At 39.4% G+C, this 6,487-nt stretch overlaps 1 protein-coding gene across 4 annotated transcripts in view; it reads right to left on the bottom strand.

Annotated features, from left to right (window-relative positions):
* The window catches only part of gps2 (G protein pathway suppressor 2), an 831,114-nt gene that overhangs the window by 494,727 nt on the left and 329,900 nt on the right, over nt 1–6,487 (bottom strand). The gene's annotated exons all lie outside the window — the stretch shown is intronic.

Genomic DNA, 6,487 nt, shown 5'->3' with positions numbered 1-6,487 from the left:
ACGTGGGACTCCCTGCGTGTCTTCTGACAGTTTCAGGCTGCAGGCTTGCGTCATTAGACTCTGAGGCATCCCATAAAGCCAGGCTGGTGTTCCCTCTCTGCAGCCGCCCACACGCTTTATCTCTGCTACTATCGACAGGCAGGAAAGACCAAAAGCTTCCCATCATGAGGAGGAGCAGAGGAGGAGCAGGGCGACATGGATACTCCCCTAACTTGTCTACAAACCTCCTTCTTCACTAGGTGTCATGTCAGAGAAAATTACACTTAAAATCCTCCTGACTTCCCAGCCGCCCAAGCTAATAAAGACAGGAGCCTTGGTTTCTGAAACTGGAAATGTGTGAGCGTTGTATGGAAGTCCGGTGGTGCCACTACAAATAAATAAATAAATAAAAATAAAGAATCACAGGGTAAAAGTTTAACAGTCGTTACCGTGAGTTTAAAATTACAGTTAAATATTATTATGATATGACAAAGCTTTAGGGTCACGCAAAAAAAAAAAAAAAATTACATTGCCACGCTATAAGAAAAAACAAACATTAAAAGCCATAAAATTACACGAATAAAGCCGTACCATTACGAGAATAACGTCATAGAATTACGAGAATAAAGTCGTAGAATTGCGAGAATAACGTCGTAGAATTGCGAGAATAACGTCGTAGAATTACGAGAATAACGTCGTAGAATTACGAGAATAAAGTGGTAGAATTACGAGAATTAACGTCGTAGAATTACGAGAATAACGTCGTAGAAATACAAGAATAACGTCGTAGAATTACGATAATAACGTCGTAGAATTACGAGAATAAAGTGGTAAAATTACGAGAATAACGTCGTAGAATTACGAGAATTAACGTCGTAGAATTACGAGAATAACGTCGTAGAAATACAAGAATAACGTCGTAGAATTACGAGAATAACGTCGTAGAATTACGATAATAACGTCGTAGAATTACAAGAATAACGTCGTAGAATTACAAGAATAAAGTCGTAGAATTACGAGAATAACGTCATAGAAATACGAGAATAACGTCGTAGAATTACGAGAATAATGTCGTAGAATTACAAGAATAAAGTGGTAGAATTACGAGAATACCATACCATACAATTTTATTTATAGAGCACTTAAAACAGCGACAAGGCCAACTAAAGTGCTGTACAGACAGAAAAACACGCAACACACAAAGCAAAATACAAAATGAGGTAAATCAGAAATATAGACATAAAAACAATGCGGATAATAAATATGACGACTAACCAGTGTGGAGCATACAGGTTCTAAACACAGATCATCTGGTGTTGAAAGCTACTGAATAGTCGTGGGTTTTTAAACAGGACTTGAAAACCGAGAGGGAGGGGGCCTGTCTGACAAGCAGAGACAACTCGTTCCAAAGTCTTGGACCTGCTACAGAGAAGGCCCTGTCACCTCTGCGCTTAAGACGAGTTCCTGGAACTGTGAGGAGCAACTGGTCCACTGACCTCTAACGTTGTAAAATTACGAGAATTACGTTGTAGAATTACAAGAATAAAGTCATAGAATTACGAGAATAATGTTGTAGAATTACAAGAATAAAGTCGTAGATTTACAAGAATAAGGTCATAGAATTTCAAGAATAATGTTGTAGAATTACAAAAATAAAGTCATAGAATTACGAGAATAAAGTCGTATGAGACTTTTTTTTTTTTTACAGCTGTCGTTACTTTTTTTTCCCCATGAGTCGGATCTACGACACCTGTCAGTCAATCCAGTAGGCGTGTCAGCAAATGACCAATCCGAAGCTAAATGCTCCTTACCTGCAGAAAACTGCACTGCAGCCCATCAGATTCAGATTTTCTTTATTGTCATTTGCACCATATGTGGTACGTGTGATGGAACGTAATTATGTACACAGGGTCCCAGTTACATCCAACAATAAAATGTAAAAGAAAAACAGTTATAAGAGCTGATATAAACTAAGACTTTGAACTAAGAATAACATCAACTAAATATACACTAAGAACTAATAGCATAAAAACAATACGCCGAACAGCAGCACGAACATGAGTCTGTGTGAGCAGATGAGCATGAATGAACACAACAACATGATGTAATTCTTCACAGTGATTATTCTGGTTAGATGAGTCTAACAGCCTCAGGGTAGAAGCTGTTCCTCAGTCTAGTGGTTCTACACTTAATGCTCCTTAACCTCCTTCCTGGGGGGAGTGGGGTAAAAAGTGTATGTGCTGGATGAGTGGGGTCCTTCATGATGCAGGTGGCCCTCTTCCTGCATCAAGAGATGTAAATGTCTGTGATGGTGGGGAGGCTGACTCCAACAGACAGACAACAGAGCAAGTCAAAGTCCTGATTCTGATAATAATATGATACTGATGGGCTAACAGATTACACAGTTTCACTCACTGAGCGCCGTTTTCAAACGGAAACGAAAATGAAACTCGTGACGTAATGATGTTACGTATATGCATCCCAGAAGCAGCATACAAAAACACAACAGTAGGTGGCAGTACTGGAACACGTTTTGAGTAAGAGTGTCAATAACAATAAAGTTTAACAAACATTCTTCATTTTACCACAGTTAAAATGCGGTAAACCTGCTTTATGGTGTCAGAGTTCGGACAATATTACGACTCATTTAGCTTCGGATTGGTCATTTGATGACACGCCTACTAGATTGGTGGACAGGTCGCATTGTGGATCCGACTCGTGGGAAAAAAATTTATACGACAGCTGTAAAAAAAAGTATTTATTCTTTAGACTTTATTCTTGGAATATTAAGACTTTATTAAATGTTTTCTCGTAATTCTATGACTTTATTCTTGTAATTTTATGGCTTTTAATTTTTTTCTTATCATGGCAATGTAATATATATATTTTTGTGTGTGTGGCCCAAAAGCTCCGTTGTATTATGATAATTGTGAGTGTAAGTAATAATTATTTACACAAAGTCGTAATTATGACTTTTAGAGAATTTAAAACTCATAACCAGGTCATCAAAAGCCCTATTTGCACGGGATTAATTTTACCTAGGGTCCACATGCTATTTGTAATAATTACGGAGATTGTCTGTGTTGTTAATCCCGTGCGAATTGGCCATGTCAGTAATTTGTAAAGTAAAAATTCCCCCGCAAATTACCTACTATATTTTGCTGAACTCTGTGGTCCTGTGATAATACTAATCCAATACAAATAAGCATCTCTGTGATTTGGAAAGAAATGGGCGGGATCCAATACGTAATTAGGCAGTTTTTGTTTCCTGAGCGAATTTTTATTTGCTTTTGGCAATAGAGGCTGCATTGGAGTGCATAAATAACCTTTTGTATCCTGGACCAGCAAAAGCCTATCGACCCGTAACGGAATACACAAGCAACACATGAACAACACACGAGCACACAAGCGAATGTTATGCAATACGCAACGCATTAACATCACATCCGGAAGATGTCCGTAAAGTTCAGCTAAATCTCAGGCTTTGGTTATCCTGTGTGAATGCGCAACATAAAAAGCAGACGTTGAGGAGTTATTTATTACATGTGGACCTTAGGTAAAACTAATCCCATGCAAATAGGGCTAAAGTTATGCTCGGTAATCCAGGTAAAAAAAAATCCAACAAAGTTTCCTGCATTTTGGTGTAGCCTATTTTAACGGGTTGTTAAACATCTACTTTTACATTTGTAAACACGATTAATAGTATTTTAGAGAGAAACAACAGGTTGTGTGTGAATGGAGCAGGTCCAATTCTGTGAAGCGTCCTAAAGTAGTTTGAGTGAGCTGTGGACAGCATCTGAGTCTCTGTGACTCATAGTCTTCTTCTTTCTTCCTATTGGTCGGTTTAAGCATCACGTCTTCCTATTGGTTGGTTTAAACATCCCGCCAGATCTTTGGTGAAGTTGAGGACTAGTTTCTGTCTGAATGGGCGCCTGCTCTGCAGCAGGAAACATGGTTGTGGCAATCTTGTCTGGCAAGCTAAAGTTAACATTAATTTTTTTTCAGATGTGGAAGCAGTTTTTCCGAAAATGCTAGCTTATGTTTAAACAAGGTTTCAAGTCATAATGTTAACCAGAGAAGTTAAGACTGGTTGGTGCCAGACCAAGGCAGGGACATTTTAACTAATCTTTTTACAGCATAACAGATGTTTTTCATAAAGTCAACTTACACTGCACCTTGGAAGTCATTTCATGGAAAAATTTCAACGTAGAAATGTTTCAATTCATTTATTGTCCCTGTTGCCTGCAGTTTACTTATGGGAATTTTTGCTTTTATTCCCTGTCCAGGTCGGCTCCTTTGTCATCTTAAATACGTGTACTGTGGTCATCGCCACCTATTTCAGAGTCGTCGGTGCAGAGTGACTTCTATTGTATCAATGATTGTCTGGAAAATCTGCCTTTCCTCCAAAAGAAAAGGAAGGAGATGACGCTCCAGCTCCTCCGCTTGAAAATGCACAACGTAAGTTTGTGAGAAGACTTTTTTTTCAGGTCCGGTGTTGCACAAAAAGAGCAACTACACTTGTGTTTAAAGTCTTCAACAGCCTTTTAGCACAACAGAGGGTTTTTGAACTCTTCATGAAGGAACCAAGTGGAGCTGCTTGAGGTGTTTAAACTATTTCCTTCAAGCTTTTCAATAAAGTGATGGGATGTTTGTCTGCTGAACTCCAGACATTCATGAGGAGGATTCAGGCAGTGATGCGATGGGACAGCGATGATACGAGGACTGGTCGTTTTTTGAGTTTTCACCTACCAACATGTAAGTCTCACTGATAAGTAACGAAAGACACCGCTGACTTCCAAGTCCCACCACGTTTCCATACAGACAAAACTATTCAAAACTTGCTTTTCACCCAATACTTTGATTTACTGAAGAAGATCAACGTTTCTCAGGAAGTCACTCAACGCTCTAATCTACTTTTTATTCATTTCTATAAGTGCCAGCCCTACAATGTCGTAGCTCTTTGGAAATTTTTGTTGTTGTTAAAATACTACTGTTTGTCCATCAACCTCGTTGATGCTTTGCAGAGAGTGGTGAAGGCTGCACAGAAGTCTGTTGGAGTCAGACTCCCCACCATCACAGACATCCACACCTCCAGATGCAGGAAGAGGGCCACCTGCATCATGAAAGACACCACTCATCCAGCACACACACTTTTTGCCCCGCTCCCCTCAGGAAGGAGGTTGAGGAGCATTAAGTGTAGAACCACTAGACTGAGGAACAGCTTCTACCCTGAGGCAGTTAGACTCATGAATGTCTAACTAGGATAATCACTGTGAAGAATTACATCATGTTGCTGTGTTCATTCGTGCTCATCTGCTCACACAGACTCATGTTCGTGCTGCTGTTCTCATTGTTTTTATGCTATAAGTGCTTGGTGTATATTTAGTTTGTTTTCTTAGTTCATATCTTAGATCTTACTACTGTTTTTCTTTTACATTTTATTGTTGGATGTCACTGGAACCCTGTGTACATAATTTCGTTCCACCACATGTACCACAAATGGTGCGAACGACAATAAAGGATCTCTAAATCTCTCGGGGTTTTTCAGATTCAACTACGTAAATGACAAATAAGTGTTTTGTGACAGCCTGCTAGTAACAAAGAGCCCAAGAACAAAATAAAAAATGTTCATTGCCAAGTTATATATGTGGGGACACAACCTGGTTCATCTCTCGCCAAATGATTATTAGCTTAACGAACAACAAAAAACAGTCAAATACAAATCCATAGAAAAACTTTTGAGGAAAGAGAATGGTAAGAAAAGTCACCAAGACACATGTGACCACTGAAGGAGTTACAAACTTCAGCAGGTGAGATGGGATAAACTGCATACAACTGTTGCCCTGGCTCATCCCCAGGCTGAGCTTCATGGAAGAATGGCAAATAAAAGGCCACTGTTGAAACTGATTAGACCAAGTTGAAGCCTTTTGGCCTTGAGACAAGACACTGTTTGACAACAACACCAGCACTGAAGGAATCAGAAGAAATGTGAAAGCAACTAAACATCTGTAAGCTAGCCATCAAGTGCTTTAGATAAGAGAAAGTCCAATTCTGGATGCACCATCTGGAAGGAGTTACAGTCCTCGTGAAGACCTCATTAACGTAGTAAAATGTCCAAATAAACTTTATAACTTCACATATTGTTAGCATTCCAGCAGTGATTAGCTGTATCAAGACACACTCCCCACTCCCACAATCTAACCTCTAATTTAAAACAGCTGTGATCATCGGTTCCCCAGATACTGAGCTAAAAATACAAAGAGGAGGCTGGACAATTTATGACCATGTCCCCGAACAAACCCAGTCCTAACACTATAAGAGAAAAGAAACAACAGGGTTCCCAGCGACTTGCAAAATCAGAAAAAAACCTGTAAAAAAAAAGCGACTCACATTTTCCTTACCGATTGGCTATGGCGGCTTTTCCATGTCTAATATTCCATCCATCCATTATCTTTTACCCACTTCTTCCATTTTGGGTCACAGGGGTCGCCGGTGCCCATGTCCAACA

The sequence above is a fragment of the Nematolebias whitei genome, chromosome 1 (genome assembly GCF_014905685.2).
Source record: "Nematolebias whitei isolate Nwh7 chromosome 1, NemWhi1, whole genome shotgun sequence".
In the NCBI taxonomy this organism is placed as follows: domain Eukaryota; kingdom Metazoa; phylum Chordata; class Actinopteri; order Cyprinodontiformes; family Rivulidae; genus Nematolebias; species Nematolebias whitei.
This window is presented reverse-complemented; position numbering and strand designations above follow the sequence as displayed.